The 20,886-nt window shown below is 42.3% G+C and overlaps 1 protein-coding gene across 1 annotated transcript in view; it reads left to right on the forward strand.

The window, feature by feature from the left end:
* GRID1 (glutamate ionotropic receptor delta type subunit 1) overlaps positions 1-20,886 on the forward strand; it is a 1,935,592-nt gene that overhangs the window by 1,845,041 nt on the left and 69,665 nt on the right. The gene's annotated exons all lie outside the window — the stretch shown is intronic.

Below are 20,886 nucleotides of genomic sequence, written 5' to 3' on the forward strand. Positions count from 1 at the left end.
TGATTCTCTGATTCTATTGACCTTTGTAATATAAGGTATAGAAGTATTTGAGAAGTACAGCATATTGAGGTTCAGGGAAAGGTAGGCATGTGCAATGTTATGACTACTTCACATGTCTCTGGTAAAATGCATGCTATTAACCTCTGCCTTAGTCTGTAGACAGGCACACCACTGATGATACATGCTGGGGATCACCTATCTTCTAAAAGTTGTTCAAAAGGACATTTGGTAATTGGTGGCTATGAGTTGTTTCTGCAATTCTATGTTCTCAAACACCCACAGGGTCTGCACAATTAGGACATTGATTTTCTTAGTGCATGGAGCTCATTTTCGAAGCAGATGAATGTCTCAAAATGGTCAAAAAACGTCCAAATCATGATTTTCGAGAGGCAGAATTTAGATGTCCAATACTGCCATTTATCCGAATGGCAATTAGGCGTGTTGTGGGTATGTCAAAAAAAAAAAAAAAAGAGAAGGGCATCCTAAGTTAGACCTGTTCCATTCATATCCAGGATATAAAAAGGTGCCTTGATTGTGTAGCAGACCACTAGAGGAGTTAAGTCATGACCGTCTTTAATCCCCCAGTGGTTACTGACCCCTCCCTGACCCCTGAAAGTGACACCAAAAAGAGAAAGTAGGCTCCCTAACAACATCAGGTATTATGGGTATTCCGAGTATAGCAACAAGTAGACTTGAATGGTAGCCTAGTGGGCAGCGCAGTGCATTATAATCCAGGAGGCTTAGGTTCAAATCCCAATTCAACTCTTTCTCTTTTTTTTAAACCTTTAAATTGTGAGCCCTCCAGAAATAGAGATATACCTACTGTACCTAAATATTAAAGACACCTTCAAGCCTGAGGGCTATTGAGGTAGTGCACATTCAGGTAGAATAAGTATTTCCCTGCTCTGGAGAGCTCACCATTTAAGATAACAGAGTTGTAGTGGAATATGAACCTGGGTACCCTGGATTAAAGTCCACTGCACTGACCACTAGGCTGCCCCTCTGCTCTGCAGGGAAGTCTGTGTGGACATTTTTTGTACAAATGCTGCCAGACAGATGTCTTTCTACCTGATTTTTTTGGCATTCAGAATTTGGAAGTTTTATTTTGGAAAATTTCTGTTCATTTTGGATGTTCTCTCACCTGTTTTCCAACAGAAAGCCCCAATGTTTTTCCTGTTCAAAAGTGGCAGTGAGATGGACTTCGTTTTTTTTGGATGTTATGAGTTGGATGTCCCAATTCTGATTTGAACGTTCTTTTAAAAATGCCCTTTCATGTCACACTTTCAGTGCTCACAACAAACATGGAGCCCTCACAATCACAAATCATGTCCAACACAGTGAAGGTGACAAAAAAAGGGGGCGTTGTTCTCAGCTAGCAACTTTACTTTGAATAAGGTGCAATAATTGGTGTTTATTTGAATAGCCAGCAGGTTTAGAGACATCCTACTGATGACTCCTGGAGCAGGCCAGTGTGGCCGAAGCATGACTCGTGTTAAGCCTTTGAATGCTTTATTAAAATCCTTTTATTTTGGACATCATCTAGTTGCTTCTTTTTTGGAGTTAGGAAGAATTTATCCATAGAACCCGAATATCACTGGGTACATACCGGCGCTACAAAAATACTTTTGTAGCGCCGGATATGACAGCACACTGGGGGTGGGATATACCATCAGGCTGCTGTGGTAGCCCGGCGGTACTTCCTTTTTAGCGAGTGGTAAGCCCATGTTGGGCTTGCTGCCGCTTTGTAAAAGGGGCCCAAGTTTTGTAGCTGAGAATAGCGACATTTAAAAACAGGGAGGAGAAACTGTTCTATGGATCAATTTGCTATGTAAACCCCTTCTGTGAATTTTCAGCGGCACAATAAAGATAATGCCGCTGAAAATTCTTACAGATCGTGCCAACCAGGGGCGTAGCTACTATGGGGCCATGGGGGCCCTGGACCCCCCTGCCGCAACCCTCTCGATCCCCCCTTCCCGATGTCAGACGCACGCACATAAACTTGATCAGATCATTCAGCAAGCAACGCTGCGGCCGAGGAGAGGACTTTGGCTGGCGGGGGTTGGGGTCCCCCACCAGCAAAGGTACACGGCGGGAGAGGGTTTGCAGTGGGAAGGGGGGGGTTGAGAGGGTTGTGGCGGGGGTGTGTGTGTGAAAGTTGGCAGTGGTGGGCGGGTGGGGGTGAAAGATGGTGGCAGCAGTGGGCGGGCGGGGGGTCGACGGTGCCGGGTGGGGGGGAGCTAAAATGTGACCCCTCACCTCGGGCTCTGGACTCCCCTCCCGTCAAAGTCTGGCTAGGCCCCTGGTGCCAACACTATGAGTAGTGCAGGGCAGAGTGTGGGCATTTTTCCTAACTCCACATATCAATATTTAGATAACCATCTGGATAATATTAGCATAACAAAATTGCTGTTCTCTTTACTTGGGTCTGTCTTCTAAACAATTTTCCAGAATTCAGATGATCTTGAACTCAGCTGCACTGTTGATATTTCATGTAACACTTTTTATTGAATACTCTACTCTGGCTGCTGGAGTCCTTACCGCTACCTCAATGGGCGGCGGTAAGGGCCCCTCCCTCCCCCGAAATGGCTGCACGGCAAGTGCTTCACTTGCCACACGGCCATTTCTTTAAAAAAGAAAGACTTACCTTTTACCCGCTTCGGTAAAAGGAGGCCTTGGTGCGCATCAAAAACACTCACCGATGTCATTTTCGCAGGTTGGTAAAAGGGACCCTTAATTCTCAAAAGCCTTCATATGATAATTTATCAGATTCTATATGTGCAAAATCCACTCCACATACACCTGTTACTTTGCACTGTTGGAAATAGCTTTACCTGTTATAGATCCCCCCACCACACATTGCCACTGACTTTTTAAACTTTTGTTGCACCTCCGTGGAAATGTAAGCAGACAATTGGTCTTTCACATTTCCCCTTGAAGCAACAGCTGTTGGTACTCTGGATTCACAGCAGATTGAAGACTATCATCTCTGTTCTTCTGTACTAATGCTGCTGGCCCCAGATCTCTCATAAGCATCTACCAAATACCCTCATCTGCGTCTACTACTATTTCTATGGCTATTCCTCTCAAGCACTATGATTCAACAAAAACAAATTGTAAGCTCAATTAGGCAGGGACTTTCTCTTTTATATATGTCTTTACACTGCTGCATATATCTGGCAACAATTTAGAAATCATAAGTAGTAGTTGTAGTAGCATTGATATTTGTCTGTCTCTGTCTATCTGTCAGAGTTCTATCCTTGCTATTTGTTTCAATGAATATTTAGAGGGGCATAATTGAACGGCGCCGGCCATCTTCGGGGCCGGCTCTGAAAGGGGCAGTGCCAACCATATTATCGAAAAAGATGGCCAGCCATCTTTTCTTTCGATAATACGGTTGGGGCCGGCTAAATCTCAGCATTTAGGTCAAATGTTGAGATTGCTGGGTTTACAGATGGCCTGCTTCAAAAAAAGTGGAAAAAAATCCAAGTGCTCAGGGATGGCTTTTTCAGTAGTACCAGTGGAATTTGAACAGGCCATCTGTGGATTACCAGACTGGTGCTCTACCCACCTGGCCACAGCTCCACTTACTTGGATGTCCCTCCCTTTTGATTATGCCCCTTCAGGTCTCTCTCAGCCAATCACAGACAGGGGTCTCTCTCAGCCAATCACAGACAGCTAAATGCACTGTGATTGACTGAGAGCGACCCCTGTCTGTGATTGGCTGAGAGAGACCTGAAGGGACATAATCAAAAGGAAAGAGCATCCAAGTAAATGGAGCTGTGGCCAAGTGGTTAAAGCACCAAGCTTGTAATCCAGAGATAGCTGGTTCAAATCCTACTGGTACTACTGAAAAAGCCAAGCAAAGATAGTTTTGATTTAGGACGTCCCTGACGAGCACTTCAAAATTTTTTTTGATGGGAGGGGGTTAGTGACCACAGGGGGCGTAAGGGGAGGTAATCCCCAATTCCCTCCGGTGGTTATCTGGTCAGTTGGGGCCCCTTTTTAAACTTTGGTCATGAAAAAAAAAGGGACCAAGTAAAACCGGTGAAATGCTTGTCAAGGCCTGCTTTCTTTTTTCGATTATCGTGCGAAGCCGGCCATCTTGTGAGCACACCCCTGTACCACCTTCACTACCCTACCGACACACCCCCGTAAAATTTTGCTGGCTCCACAACAGAAAGCAGTTGAAGCCAGCCAAAATCGGCTTTCGATTATACCGATTTGGCCGGTTTCAGGAGATCGCCGGCCATCTTCTGATTTGTGTCAGGAGATCTGTTTCGAACATGAGCTGGATAGTCTGTCTATATTGGCTCTGTTTGAGTTAGAGGAACCCGAGAAATTCTTCAAACTCAGGCCCCGATGCTCAAAAGTTGCCATTAAATCCGACAACCGTGATTGAATTTACCGATTTGTAAACAGCGACCGAAGCTGAAAGGGGAGCCCATGCAAATGAGATGCAAGGAAATTCTGCAAGCGGCTCGGTATGTAAAATGCCTAGCACATGTGCAGAACAGTATCTCAGCAAGTGCCCATGTTCTGTGCATGCCCAGGAATAATTTCATCCTGCTGCTGCACTCGCCCCCTGCAGTACTCTGAAGTTGGCTCCTTTGCCCTGAAGTGTTCTCCTACAGCTTACTTGCTTGTCCTCTGGTTGCATCAGATAGATTTTGCCAGTGTGCTTGGAAAGTTCTTCCTTGCTGAAAGACCCCCAGCTCATATCATAGGGGCTTCCCCAGCCCATTAGCTGTCTACTTTAGTTTCTCCACCCACACTGTTTTGTTCCTCCTGTTTTTGAAACAGTCGCCCTCACACAATGACAGCTCCGGAACTGCTAGAGAATTTTGCACGTTAAAAGTAGGTGCTCCTTTCTGTGCATCACATGGAATGCTTAATTTAATACTGATGAGCTCATTGAAATACATTTTTCATTAGATTATACGGTGAATGGTCAAAGCCATGCAGAACCCCTTTGTGCATTAAATGCAAACTAAAATTTGCTTTAGACCAGCTATAACCTGTTTAAAGCAAATGTTACAAGCAAAATAAGCTTTGAGCATAGGGCTCTCAGTGCTCTTTGCCTCTGAGACATATATATTGCTACTTGTCTATCTAACAGAGCTCGATCTTGATCTTTGGATGACTTCTGTATTCTTTTTTTATATATTTTGCACTTCAGTTAAGTAAATTAGTGAAGCAGCAATCCATTTCACTTTATATTTGTATATGGGAAGAGAAAATGGGGTTCTGCTGTTTTTGTTTCACTAAGCTACTGATAAATGCAGCAACCATTGGATTTGGAAGAAGGGAGGCAGGGATAGGTTTATTTGGTTACATGTCAAAAGTTTCAACCTTGTACTTCAGCCTTATCCCCCTTCCTAAATGGTTCCCCTCCCTCACTCCTACCTACATAGTTGCCGAAAATGAAAGGAACAGAACAGCATTTGCTTCATTTAAAGATATACAAACTGAAAATGTTCTTTTTTGTTGCATTTTTCAATTTATCTTTATCAAATGCACATCCTTCCTTTGTACTTTTCTTTCTGTAGCTGCAATCCATCATGACATCTTATCATTGAATTTCCTTTTCAATCAATGATTTTACCTTCCTACATGTTATTTGTAACTTTTTAAAGTAGTGTGGTTGCTGTGTTAGTACACTGTAAAGTTAATAAACAGAAATGAAATAAAAGAAATGAAAACAAGCTGATACCATTTTTGTACTAACTTAGTACATTGTTTTGACAAGCTTTCTAAGGCAGAACCTTGTTCTTCATGTTTGTTATGAGCAAAAAATGACATTATCAAAATATATTTACAGTGAAACATGAAAAGCGTTCTGATTACAGCCTTGAGAAGTAGGTGTGGGTGGGGGTAGAGGAGGAGTGACAGGGAGGAACAGAGAGGTGGATGAGTAATTAGAAGGTGAAAAAGTAGTATAATTTTATGGTATATAACAGCAATTCCCAAACCTCCTGGAGGCGCCTCTGCCAGTCAGGATTTCAGGATATCCTCAATGAATATCCATGAAAGAGATTTGCATGTACTGCCTCTACTGCAAGCAAATCACTTCAATATTCATTGTGGATATCCTGAAATCCTGACTGCAGGGGCGTAGCTACGGGTGGGCCTGGACGGGCCCAGGCCCACCCACTTTTGCTCTAGGCCTGCCCCAACCCAACAACATCGCTGCCGGGAGTGTTGCCTGCCTGAAATTCTTCTCCCCGCTGCTGCATCGGTCCCTGCAGCATTCTTTTTTTTCGCCCGTCGCCAGCAGCGCTACGATTCACAGAGGCCGCTCCACTCCCCCCTGCAGCGTCCATCCGGCCCTCTCTGATGCACTTCCTGTTTTCGTAGGGCCGAATGGACACTGCAGGGGGAGCGGAGCGGCCTCTGTGAATCGCAGCGCTGCTGGCGACGGGCGAAAAAAAGAATGCTGCAGGGACCGATGCAGCAGCGGGGAGAAGAATTTCAGGCAGAAGTTCTTCGAGAGTTGCTGCACAGGGGGGTAAGGAGTGAGGGAGAAAGTTGGACATGGGATGGGAGGGAGAGATGCAGAAGAAGAGAGAGGGAGAGAGAGAGAGAGAAAAAATGTTGGACATAGAAGTAGGAGAGAGGGTGACATGTGGGAGTAGGACAGGGACAGAAAAAAATGTTGTGCCCATCCAATTTGGGCTCAGGCCCACCCAAAATTGGCTGTCTGGCTACGCCACTGCCTGACTGGCTGGGGTGCCTCCAGGACCAGGTTTAGGAACCACTGGATATAAATTTGATAGGAAACCCAGATCCTTATTAAGTCCTGTCTGGACTTTATCCAAAATATTTCATCATCTTAACTTCAAAGGTCTTACATACCTGCATTGTCATAAAGTTACCTCTTAGTAATTCTGACTATAAGTTCATTGGTGCTGTGTCCAGGTTTTGAAAGTTGCTAACTCAAAGAGATGTCACCTTTTTTTTTTGGTATGGTGCCTGTATGAGTTGATTCTTGTCAATAGCACCTGTCCTTTCTCCCCAATATAGCACCCTTCTTCACATTTTCTGCATAGAATAATACATGCAACATTTTAGGAGGAGTATGGGTACGATCTTATTTTGTTGATGTTTTTCCCATTTGGAAAATAGTGGGGTCCTGTGCTATGCGCTGGTACAATTTACAATTTGCCTTTTTTTTTTTCCAGCTTCTGTTGGAAGTATGTTTTTCACTCATTTTTGCTTCAAATTTGATAGTTGTCAGAAGGCTAGTACTGGTGGAGCAGGGAATACCTTTGATTAATGCAGTGGTTGTAGACCTTTTTTTCAACTTAAAATATTTTAATTAGTATATTTTTACAAAACCATCTTAATTTCACGTCTCTCGGTTTACATAGCCAAGGAAAAGCAAGTATTGATCTTTATGTTTTTTCCAGATCTGGATTGATGTCACTACAAGTCTCTCAGATATTTTCTTCCCCTGCCCCGCCCCGCCCCGCCCCACCCCACCCCACCCCCTCCCCTGGGTGTGTTAAATGAAGAAGCAATCTTCTTGGAGATCATTTTGGAATTATAGCATTTCTGTTTGAAGGATTCAGTCAGGATGTCCAGGTGTTTATCTGTCTGTTGGGTGAGAGCATATAGGATGGTACCATGTGGCTTGGCTATGTATAATGGATTTTTTTTTTGTATCTGAAGGGTGGAAACAAGAGCAGTGGAGGTAGCTGCATCTGTCAATTACATAAGTGCATATGTACATAAGTATTGCCAACTGGGACAGACTGAAGGTTCATCAAGCCCAGCATCCTGTTTCCAACAGTGGACAATCCAGGTCACAAAGTATCTGGCAAGATCCCAAAACAGTACAATACATTTTATGCTGCTTATCCTAGAAATAAGCAGTGAATTTTTCCCAAGTCCATTTTAATAATGGCTTATGGAGTTTTCTTTTAGGAAGCTATCCAAACCTTTTCTAAACCCCATTAAGCTAACTGTTTTATTACATTCTCTGGCAAAGAATTCCAAGGTTTTTTTTTTTTACTAAAGCATAGCTCGAGTTATCTACAGCAGAGCCCATAGGAATAAAATTGGCCCTGTTGCAGATAACTTGAGCTAAGCTTTAGTAAAAGACCCACCCAGAGTTTAATTACACATTGAGTGAAGAAATATTTTCTCCTATTTGTTTTAAATTTACTGCTTTGTAGCTTATTTGTTGTAGATGTTTGTATATATCCATTGTTGATAAAAACTATGATGTCTAGAAAGTTAACTCTTAGTGGGGCCCTTTTGCTAAAATGTATAGGCGCCTATGCGCACCCAATGCGCATCAACTTTGAGTTACCACTCGGCTACCATGGTGCATTTGCGGTAATTTCATTTTTGATGTGCGTCCAATACATGCGCTGCAAAATATTTTTAGTTTCTGGAACGCGGGCAGTAATCGGGTGGTAATCGGCATTTTACATGCGTAGACAATTACTGCCCAGTTACCGTGTGAAACCTTACTGCTAAGTCAATGGCTGACAGTAAAGTATCAGACCCAAAATGGATGCACAGCAATTTTCATTTTGCCACACGTCCATTTTCAGCAAATATTTTATGTTTAATCATTTTTATTAACATCACTGCAGCATTAATACAGCACAAGTGCAGAATCATACAATCAAAGTCAACAATGTTCAATTAACCAAATGCAACAGTATGTAAGCCTCCCCTCTCCCCCAAATCCCTAACCACCCCCCCCCCCCCGTGCACGCCAAAAACATTTGTCTACACTACCGCAAGCCATTTTTCAACGGACCTTAGTAAAAGGGCCCCTCTATGAAGTAGTCAATTTTGAATTTGATTGGAGATTGGGATGCATTAAAAGAACTGTAAAATTGTTTCAGAGTCTCTTCTCCTTCAGTTCAAACCAATAAAAATGTCATTAATGTACCAGTAATATTTAAAAGACTGAGTCTGATATGTATTCAAAAATGCATTTTCCAGTTTTACCATGAAAAGGTTTGCATATAGTGGTTCCATCCTGGTGTATATGCCATTGTTAAATGGAAGTAGTTGTGGGTTATGATGAATTTCGTAGTGTTTTCTAGGGTACTTTGGTGATCTAGGGGAGTTGCTTTTAGGAATTTGTCACATGCATCTATGCCATCTGCATGGGGAATGTTGCTGTATAGTGATTTTATTTGTATTAATTAATATGTTTTAGGAAACTGGTTAATATTCATAGTGATTTAATCAGGCCAAAGAGTCTCCTGCCCACTTCAATTGCACTCTGCAAGCAGGCCACCAATATTCACCAACACTTAAGTGGGCAGTGCTGCTGATTATTGACATTAACCAGTCATTTACAAAAGAGAAATATTCAGAGGGTAGAGTCAGAAGGAGCTGGGAGCTATGTGGGTACCAGAAATATTTGATGACAGTAGCTGCATAGCTAACTGGCTTATTTTCGAAAGAGAAGGGCACCCATCTTTCAACACAAATCGGGATAAGGGCATCCTTCTCCCAGGGTTGCCCAAATTGGCATAATCGAAAGCCGATTTTGGGCGTCCTCAACTGCTTTCCATCACGGGGATGACCAAAGTTCACGAGGGCGTGTTGGAAGCATAGCAACGGCAGGACTAGGGCGTGCCTAACACATGGGCGTCCTCGACCAATAATGGAAAAAAGAATGGCATCCCTAATGAGCACTTGGGCAACTTTACTTGTCTTGGGGCTATGGTAGTGTTGTACAGTTGTGGGTAGTGGGTTTTGGGGGGGAGGTTGGGAGGCTCAGCACACAAGGTATGGGAACTATACACCTGGAAGCAATTTCTGAAGTCCACTGCTGTGCCCCCTAGGGTGCCCGGTTGGTGTCCTGACATGTGAGGGGGACCACTGCACTACGAATGCTGGCTCCTCCCATTACCAAATGGCTTGAATTTGGTCATTTCTGAGATGCGCGTCCTCGGTTTCCATTATCGCCGAAAATCGGGGACGACGATCTCTAAGGATGACCATCTCTAAGGTCGACCTAAATTTCTCGATTTGGGTGTTCTCGACCGTATTATCGAAATGAAAGATGGGCGTCCATCTTGTTTCGAGGTTTCCTCGCCCCTTCACCGGGACGTCCTGCAAGGACATCCTCAGGAAAACTCGGGCACCCCTTTCAATTATGCCCCTCCACGTGACCAAATAGGACCACATAAATATCAGTCCTAACTTTGGTTGTGTGTGGGGTCTGATTACGATTATTACACGTTAGACAATCACCCCATGCCCTACCCCAGCTGACTACAGCTGGAGCACTCATGTCCCTGGATTTCTTACACTAATAAGACAATTAATACTTACTACTCAGAAGTGAAATAAAAAGAAAAAATTATTCTAGAGACAAGTAAAACAGTGGCTCAAGCAGAGGCTTATTGCAAGTTCGAAATTCAGAAAAGAAATGATTAGACAAGCCCTTTTTCCCAAGCCAGTTTACTGCCTTAGGAACAAAGAAGCCCTCCGAACCCTATTCTGTCACTTATATTTATACAATATACAGTAATCTAGAAATTAATTACCATCTTAGCACATCCCACTAATCAATCATCTGATCATACATACTTATGTTGCCCAACTACTAGAAACTTCTCTCCCACCCATACTTTTGTTCCAAATTCCATGCACCCCTCCTCATGCTGCTTCAGCAGTTTTTCTATCACATATCCAAACTGTAACTAAGTTATCTTTGCTGTACAAGCTGACCTTGTGGTTGGCTAGCTAGAAAACTTGTCAACTTCCCCTTTTCACTATCTAGATGTAATGTGGTTTCAAACTGTATAAAACACAGGAAACCTGATCCACGGATTAATATAAAATCTAAATATCCCTTGAAGTTATCTTAATTGCATTGAACCAATCTATATGTATGTCCTTATCTACTAAAAGCTTGTAACAAAGTTCACAGTCAATAAATTCTTAAGCTGTCTTGTACAGTATTTTGCCCTAGACATGACCTTAGCATTGGTCAGCAAATACACAGAAAAAAACAATTTTGTTTCATTTTCAAGATGCTCCTCCCTCTCCAAGTATAGATTATAAAATATACTAAACTAAGTGAGTACTTAAAAATTATAAAGGAACAAAAAATAGCAGCCCAAGCAGAGAGCCCTGAGCTATGCCACTCATCAGCTTGTCTTCTGTTAGCTCTGTTCTTTAACCAGCTTCTTACTTTCTTAACATACTTCATTGTAAAACTCACTGCCAATATTAAACAGTAATTAAATAGACATACTTAAATTTAGCTGGAAAATATGAATGTGTTAAAACCAGAAGCTTCCAGTCATCAGACACTCACTTGAACTATTATGAGTATTATAATTTCACTGACTGATTAATCCTATTATTCCTTTTTAAATTCAGAGAGTAATTCAACAAAATTGAAACATATTACTAATGTGAAAATCCCTACAGTATGCCACACTTGAACTATTCTAGGAACATGAAATGGTGTCACAGAGGGTGATGGTAAATGTAGTTGCTCTGGGTAGGGCAAAAGGATTAATGGGTTCCCTGGGGCTTGGTACTGGGATCTTTTTTTCAGTATATTAGTGACATTGTAGAAGAACTTGATTGGAAAATATACTGTTAGAAAAAACACTAAAATCTCTAACAAGAGGGATGGAGACAAAGGGAACTTAAAACAGAAGACTAGTCAAGGGTCGGGAAAGCGAGATTCCCCAATGAATATTCAGAGAAGGGCGCCCATCTTTCGACACAAATCGGAAGATGGGCATCCTTCTCTCAGGGTTGCCCAAATCAGCATAATCGAAAGCCGATTTTTGGGTGTCCCCAACTGCTTCCTGTTGCTGGGACGACCAAAGTTCCCGAGGGGCGTGTCGGAGGCGTAGCGAAGGCAGGACTGGGGCATGCCTAACAGATGGGCGTCCTCGAGCGATAATGGAAAAAAGAAGGGCGTCTCTGATGAGTGCTTGGCCGACTTTACTTGGTCCATTTTTTATTACGAATAAACCTCAAAAAGGTCCCAAACTGACCAGATGACCTCCCCTGACTCCCCCAGTGTTGACTAATCCCCTCCCACCCTGAAAAAAATAACTAAAAACTTATCTTGCCAGCCTCAAATATCATACTCAGGTCCATCGCAGCAGTATGCAGGTCCCTGGGGGGGGGGGGGGGGGTATGTGTGTGTCAGCTGAGGCATAGTGAAGGCATGGACATCCTTCTTTCAAACATTTTGGACATCTTGAACTACCCCCCTCCCAGGACAGCCAACTTTCAAGGCAGTGGAGTGGAGGAGTGGCCTAGTGGTTAGAACACTGGTTTTGCAATCCAGAGGTGGCCAGTTCAAATCCCACTGCTGCTACTTGTAATCCAAATAAATAAAGGGGGTGTTGGAGGCATAGCAAAAGCATGGATATCCTTCTCACAGAAACATCCACATTTTGGACATCCTCAACTGCCCGTCACAGGGACAGAGGCATAGTGAAGGCACCTAACACTTGGACGTCCTTCACCCGAGCACTTGGACATTTTCACCTGGACTTGCGTTTTTTTAAGGTTGTAGATGGCAATTTATTTAAGGTTGTAGACGGCTAGCCGTCTTTGGCATGCACAGAGCAGCCACGCATAATGCTTGGCTGCTCTGCACTGGCTTCCCCTCTTTAGGAAAGAAATCATATACAAATGAGCTAACAGTGAGCAGCTCATTTGCATGTGATTTCCTTCATGCATGCCCATTCATTTCAGAATCGCTAAGGGACCGATCGGTAAGGAAAGGGCTTTTTCCGTTCAGTTAGTGCATCAGTTAGTCCACTGCAGTGCCCCCTAGGGTGCCCAATTGATGTCCTGGCATGTGAGGGGGACCAGTGCACTTTGAATGCTGACTCCTCCCATGACCAAATGAGTTGGATTTGGTCGTTTTTGAGATGGGCGTCCTCCCTTTCCATTATTGCCAAAAACCGGGGACGACCATCTCAACATTCATGTCGACCATCTCTAAGGTCGACCTAAATGTTGAGATTTGGGCGTCTCCGACCGTATTATCGAAACGAAAGATGGACACCCATCTTGTTTTGATAATACGGGTTTTACCACCCCTTTACGGAGCCATCCTGCGAGGACGGCCCCAGGAAAACTTGGGCGCCCCGTTCGATTATGCCCCTCCACGTAATGTTGAAAGTCTAAGTGCTTTGAAAATGAGCCTCTATGTTAAGTAAGTCATAAATCTCAAGACCATGCCCCCCCCCCCCCCCCAGGGCTGTACCAAACAAAAATAGAATTTGGATTGGCTGAAGAGTAATAAGAAAGAATATAAGAATAACCATACTGGATAATCAATGGTCCTTCTAGCCCAGTATCCTGTTTCCAACAGTGGCCAATCCAGGGCACAAATACCTGGCAGAAACCCAAAGCGTTATCTAGGTAGGATCTTGGATAGTGCTGAGGAAGAGCTGGCTGTCTTAGTACATATAGATATCAATGACATAAGAAAATGTGGGAGGGAGGTTCTGGAAGCCAAATTTAGGTTCTTAGGTAGAAAGCTGAAGTCCAGATTATTCAGGGTAGCATTTTCAGAAATGTTCCCCGTTCAATGATCAGGACCCAAGAGTCAGGCAGAGCGCAAAAGTCTCAGGGGCCCTTTTACTAAGCCGTTAGGCACCTACACGCGCCCAATGTGCGCCAAAATGGGGTTACCATCCGGTTACAGGGTGGCCCTTGCAGTAATTTCATTTTTGGCTCGCATCCGATATGTACATCTGAAAAATAATGGACGCGCGCCAAGTGGCATTTGGCCCATGAAGGTCATTACTGCCCAGTTATCGTGTGAGTCTTTACTGCTAGGTCAATGGCTGGTGATAAGATCTCAGACCCAAAGCGGACGTGCGGCAATTTTCATTTTGCCACACGTCCATTTTCAGCAAAAAAAAAAAGAGGCCTTTTTTACAGGTGCACTAGAAAGTGGATCGGTGTGCGCCCAAAATCTGCACCTACACTACCACAAGCCATTTTTCAGCTCACCTTTGTAAAAGGACCCCCTCAATGCATGGTTGAGATGATGGTGCAGGGATGAGAGATTTAGATTTGTTAGGAACTGGGCAATATTCTGGGAAAGGGGGAGACTGTTCCTAAAGGATGTACTCCACCTTAACCTGGATAGAACAAAGCTGCTGCCATTAACTTTTAAAGAGGGTATAGAGCAGTTTTTAAACTATATGGGGGTGGGGGGTGGGGGGTGGGGTGGAAGCTGACAGTAACCCAGGAGTGCATGGTTCAGTGTGGAATAACTATTGAAACAGGACATTAAGTGAATCCCAGTAGAGAGGTTTCAACAATGCTGAAAGAAGAGAACAATCAATTGGACACTGTGTTAACAGGGTACAAATTGTATCACAATTATAGAGAGGATCAAATTGGTGGGGGGTATTGTGCTATATGTTAAAGAGGGAATTCTGTCAAATAAAATAAACATTTCGTATGAAACAGAAAGCAGCATAGAATCAGTATGGATAGACATTCCATGTGAGAAAGGAAGGAATAATCTTGTAGGGCTGTACTACCATCCACCAGGACATAACGAACAGACAGATGACAAAATGTTTACAGAAGTTAAGAAAGCTGGCAAATTGGCCAAAAGTATAATAATGGGTGATTTCATAATGGGACCTTTTGAATGTCAAGAGCATATTGGATAAGGCTGGACTTTTCAATAATTCACACTTCGAGATAAGTACTCTTGCCAAGCTTTAATATATATGAAAATTGTGTCTCCTATGCATCTGCTTGTTGGGAATTGTGGTTAAATTTATGAGAAATTTAGTGAGTGGAGTTTTTTTTGAAGACCCATGACTGATAAGGCCTCCTCATTATACAAAAGGCTTGTCCTTTAAGAACGAGGAGTAGCCGAATGACCTGAGGTCTTTTTTTCTCCACTTTTTCGTGTTGTTACCAGAATGTCCCTCAAACACATTGCATAATAGGTAGGATAGTGAAAATATTATTGATTATAGATCCTACTCATTCCGAATTATCACAATGATTTCAATTATCCCAATATTGACTGGATAAATGTTACTTCAGGGAAAGCAAAGGAGATAAAATTTCTATTATCTATTTATTTATTTATTGATTGATTTTAAACAAGAGTACATCTTGTATTTAGAAACACAGAGTAAGAAAATCATTTAAGCACATAAATATCAAATCATAACATATATGTATTTTCCTCTTCCTTAGACCTCAATAATTGGGGGGGGGGGGGTCGTTTCTACGTAGATAAGGAGATCAAAGGAAATAGATTAAAAAAAAACATAAGGCAGTCTCTATTTTCACAATTACATGTTAATCAGCTGTTATAATATTCGCTGGAGTTGCACTGGGGAGCCTTTTTTGATCCAAGAGAGAGATAAAATTTCTAGATGTAATAAATGACTGCTTCATGGAACAGCTGGTCCAGGAACCGACAAAAGTAGGAGCCATTTTAGATCTAGTCCTGCGTTAGCAATTCCTGCATGGCAAATAAGAAGAAGCCCATTCAGTTCATATGGGCTTCCTCTCATTTGCCATGCAGGAATCGCTAGTGCAGCTTTGTAAAAGAAGCCCTAAATCAGGCATGGATATTGTTCAAAATCATTTTGAAAACGCAGACAAGTTGCATTTCATGCATTTGCAAAGGTGGAGAGATGAGAAATCGACAGCCAGCATGGTTAAAAGGTGAAGTGAGAGGCTATTTCAGCCAAAAGAATGTCTTTTAAAGAATGGAAAAAAGATTGAATGAAGAAAATAAGAAGCAACATAAGCACTGGCAAGTTACATGCAAAGCACTGATAAAGAAGGCTAAAAGAAAATATAAAGAGAACCTTTCTGCAGAGGCTAAAACTCACAGTAACAACTTTTTCAGGTACATCAGAAGTAGAAAGCCTGTGAGGAAATCCATAGGACCGTTAGATCATGAAGGAGCAAAAGGGGCAATCGGGGAGGACAAGGCCATAGTGGAGAATCTGAATGAATTCTTTGCTTCAGTCTTTACGGAAGAAACTGTAAGAGATCTACCTGTACTGGAAATGGTTTTCAAGGGTGATGATATAGAGGAACTGAAATCTCAGTGAACCTGGAAGACGTACTGAGCCAAATTGACAAATTAAATGGTAGTAAATCACCTGGACTGGATGGCATACATCCAAGAGTACTCAAAGAACTCTAGCATGAAATTAGTAATATGTATCCTGTTATTAAAATCATCCATAGTACTTGAAGATTGGAGGGTGGACAATGTAACACCAGTTTTTAAAAAGGGTTCCAGGGGTGATCTGGGAAATTACAAACCTGTAAGTCTGATGTCAGTGCCGGGTAAAATATTGAAAACTATTATAAAGAATAAACATGGTTTAATGGACAAATAGTTTTTGTTTTTAGCACTGGGATCAGGTCTGGGGGTGGTGTAGGCGTGTTCTGTGCTAATTGGTTAGTACAGCTACATTGCCATGCACCAACTGATTGGCATGTGGTTGGCACGAGAGCCCTTACCACCTAGAAAATAGGTGTCAGTAAACTGCTTATGCAGTAATGACTGCTTGCTAATGGGAAAATTAGCATGTGGTCATTATTATAGAAATAGAAAAATCAGCCATTCCCTGGCAGCACTAAACGTGGTTTTAGCATGTAGGAAAGACCATGCTGGGGATAATGCAGGCCACATTTTAGCTCTACTTAGGACCCCTAAAATTGGTGTGGTCCATGGGTTTTGTATCGAAACAGGTGTTTTTCAAAAATCCCCCCCCCCCCCCCTGTTTGTTTTCATGCAGGTACTTTGTCTGATCTTAGTGCAATGGAGGGTTGAGCAAGTTGCCCAAAGTCACAAGAAGCCACAGTGGGAATCAAACCAGTTCCCCTAGTTCTTAACCCTCTGCTTTAACTATTAAGCTAGTCCTCCAGTGAGACCTTGTATTAAACAGTACAGCTTGTGGTAAAATAACCAGGGCTGAATTTCTAAAGTAGTTTTTAAAAAATGTAAGGCTGTTTATAACTATTCTGCATGCTGTTTTAGATTCTTTCATTTGCAGTTTTTCAGTTTATATTTTGTATTTCTTATCTTTTCAATACTTTATATTCTTTAAGTTTTTTAAGACTGCATTTTGCTTAAAATTTGCAATTTTGATTAATCACATGATTAAAAGTATGTTATTATTTATTTTTGTTCTCACTGCAGCTCCTTGTGATTCTGGGTAACAGATGGTTAAGCGACTTGTCCAGAATACTGCAGGTCCATTTTTCAGTGCAACTGCAAAAAAGGCCCTTTTTGTAGCTGAAAATGGATGTGTGGCAAAATTAAAATTGATGTGTGTCCATTTTGGGCCTGAGACCTTACTGCCACCCATTGACTTAGCGGTAAGGTCCCATGCTTTAACCAGGCGGTAATTGTCAGTGCATATACAATGCCGATTATGGCCCAGTTGGCGCTGCGTGACAGAAAGTTTTCCAGAGTGCATAAGGGATGCAAGTAAAAAATGAAATTACTACCCGGGCCAGGCAGTAGTTGGGTAGGATGCATGTACTCGCCCACGTGTCTTAGTAAAAGGGTCCCTGATTATCAACCCCAATAAAGATCTGCAGCAGTACAAATTCAGTCACTTATTTTATACACTGTGATGCCAATCTGATCCCCCTATCCTGAATTCTTCAGAGTGTGACATTACTTTTAACATTTAAGAGATTAAGATGACAAGCACACTACCCATACAGAGTGCTGTCTGTGTTCCTGCTATTGAAAAAAAACCCACCAACTATTACTTCTGCCATTTTTGTATGGACCTGCACTGATGGAAACAACAGGTCCAAATTTGTGAAAATGTATTCATGTAAAATCAGATACTGAAACATTATTTAGAGAATGTACAATGAAAGTTTCATTTTTATATATAAAAATGTTTTCATTTGTGAATAAAATTTTAATAGAACATAAAAAAATTGTGAAAAAAAATCACAAAAAGTACTGCAGAAATTCACCATTGTTCCATATGAGCTACTACTTCAGGTATATCACTCTCCCTTCTTCAGCACGATCCAAAACAAACTGCATCAAATCTATCCAAGTATGTTGGAATTGTTGCCAGTGTGTGACTAATGGAGCAATAGTAACCCATGAGTTGTGCTCAATAAGATGTGAAGTAGATTTTTAGAAAGGACACCCAATTCAGAATATGGACATCCAAGTCTGTACCTCATATATATGGATGTCCATTTCTCATATATTTTAGAACAGGATCTGCTGACATACAACCTGTTCTAAAATACATGAGAAATAGACACCCAAGTGCTGGCTACTTCCAACACGAACATCCATTTTACAAACTGAAACATCCAAACTATGAATGGGGGGAAACAAGGGACATGGTTGTCTTTGTGTCAGTGTAGGAACATCCATATTTATAAAATGGCCATCTAAGCCACCATGCAGAGGAGTATCCTAGTGGTGACAGCAGTCAGTGGCCAACCCGTGAAGAGAATCAGAAGATGCCAGTTCAAATCCCACTGTAGCTGTTTGTAATTTTCTTTTCTTTCTTTAAAAATTTTTTAAATTGTGAACCCTCCAGGGACAAAAAAATGTCTACTGTTACTTTCCTTACTCCCTCCACAGGAGAACTGCTATGTCAGTTTTATAACCTGCTATGTCAGTTCTCCTTTCTATAAACTGGATGTGCCAAGTACCAGGTCTAAATACAGACATCCATCTTTTTGGACTTAGGCATCCCTTCCCCTTCTGCAATCAGAGTTGAATGTCCATATTTTGGCTCTTCACTAGCCCCACCCAAAACACACCCAGTTTTAAACATCCATATCTTGGCTTTATCAAATCAGGATTTTGATGTCTGTGCAATATGGACATCTAAATACTAGATTTCATATATCCAAAACAGGACTAGAGCTTCTAAAATAGCCACCATAATCTCATAGTTGGAGCAAGGACCAAACGTAGCTGTTAAAGTAGTGTAATGTATTTGGTATACTTTGCGTACAACTGGATTGCTCCAACTCGGTAGCATTAAAATTGTGTAGAGAAAGCACATGTTCCAGTCTATTTCCATGCCAATTTTTGGTACTCAGTACTCATCTTGAATGTCAAAATATACCATAAAATCTCTAATGTTTTTGTCAAATCTGTATGCTACACAAAGTCCAGATTGACCTTTTATAGCTTACAAGCATAGTAAAAACCAGGGGCGTAGCCAGCCTTCCGTGGGAGAGGGGTCCAGAGCCTGGGGGGAGGGGGCACATTTTAGCCCTCCCCCCGGCGCCGCCCCCCCTACCGCCGACATTGCCGCCCCCCCCTCCTGCCGCGAACCTGCCGCCGCTGCAGCCTACCTTTACTTTTGCTGGCGGGGGATCCCACTCCCCGCCAGCCGACGTCTTCTTCTTAGTCGCTTCCTGCTCTTCAATTTGTTTGCTGACGTCCTGCACGTTGTATGTGCAGGACGTCAGCAAACAAATTGAAGAGCAGGAAGGACTGAGAAGACGTCGGCTGGCGGGGAGTGGGATCCCCCGCCAGCAAAAGTAAAGGTAGGTGGCGGCGGGGGCAGGTTAGCCGGGAGGGGGTCCTGGGGTGAATCTGCGGGGGCCCCGGCCCCCTCAGGCCCCACGTAGCTACGCCACTGGTAAAAACTAGAGAGATTTTCAAGATGCATACAAAGTAGCAATGATTGACATTGTTTTTAGTACTTATCATTTAAGCCTTAACAATTTTCAGAATACTTTCCATTTGAACTGCATTTCATTGCTTTAGATATGTTTTCTTATAAGCTAGATATAAGCGGGCAGTTCTATAACTAGGTGTCTCCATTTAGGTGCCTTGAGACTGCATGGTAGGATCTTATGCTATATTGTTACCGAAGTGCCTAGACCTGGCATAAATACAAGTGTCTAAATATGGCAGGGGCATGTATAACTTGTAGTATTCTGTAAGGCACCCATGCAAGTGAAACCCATTCCTATGCCCCACCCATGTGTACCTATGTAAGAAAATAGGTATTTGCAGAATACCTCTTAGGCAGACTATTGGCATTTATGTACATAATTGCATACATGTCATGATTCTAACCATATAACATGTTCAACCCCCCCCCCCCCCCCAGATTCTATAAACGCCGACTAAAGTTGCACTTGCAAATCAGCGCATGTAGCCAATTTGCACTCACAACTTAATTGCTTAACAAGCCAATCAGCACTAATAATTAGCTGCTAACAACCAATTATTAGTGTTAATTGGCTTGAAATAGGATTTATGCACAGATTGTATTCTATAACGATTTGCGTGTAAATCCTAACGCATGTAAATTTGGGGGTGCATGGGTAGGGGTGTTTCCGGTGCGTTCCGAGGGTGTTCCAAAATTTTACATACGGTGTAATTGCCGGTGCCTGAAGTTAGGTGCAGTTTATACCCTAAGGACCCAATTCTAAATATGGCACCTAAAATTAAGGCGCAATAGGTAATCGCGCCTAAGCATATTGTAAATACTGTGCATAAATCTACGTGTGGTATTTCAAATATGCTTCAGCATAGTTCATGCATCTAAATGTACGCACTTCCATTTATGCCAGCAAAAACCTGGTATAAATCCCTGCATGTAAATTGGCACACACTAGCCCAAATTTTATAACAACGCGCATAGATTTTGGAATGCCCATGAAATGCCCATTTCCACACATCTAAGCACACCCCTTTTTGCCTGCATGTGTTAGAATTTAGGCGTAGTACATTACAGAATACACTTAGAAATGTACGCGTGTAAATTCTAATTTTTGCCAATTAGCTCTCATTGCTTGTTAAGAGGTGTTAACAATGCTTAACAGTTTGTTAAAACAATTAATCTATGTGTGTAGTTACATAATGCACCTAGATTTACATGTGGAACTGCATGGAACTCTAGGCATGCT

The sequence above is a fragment of the Microcaecilia unicolor genome, chromosome 5, assembly GCF_901765095.1.
Source record: "Microcaecilia unicolor chromosome 5, aMicUni1.1, whole genome shotgun sequence".
Taxonomy (NCBI): domain Eukaryota; kingdom Metazoa; phylum Chordata; class Amphibia; order Gymnophiona; family Siphonopidae; genus Microcaecilia; species Microcaecilia unicolor.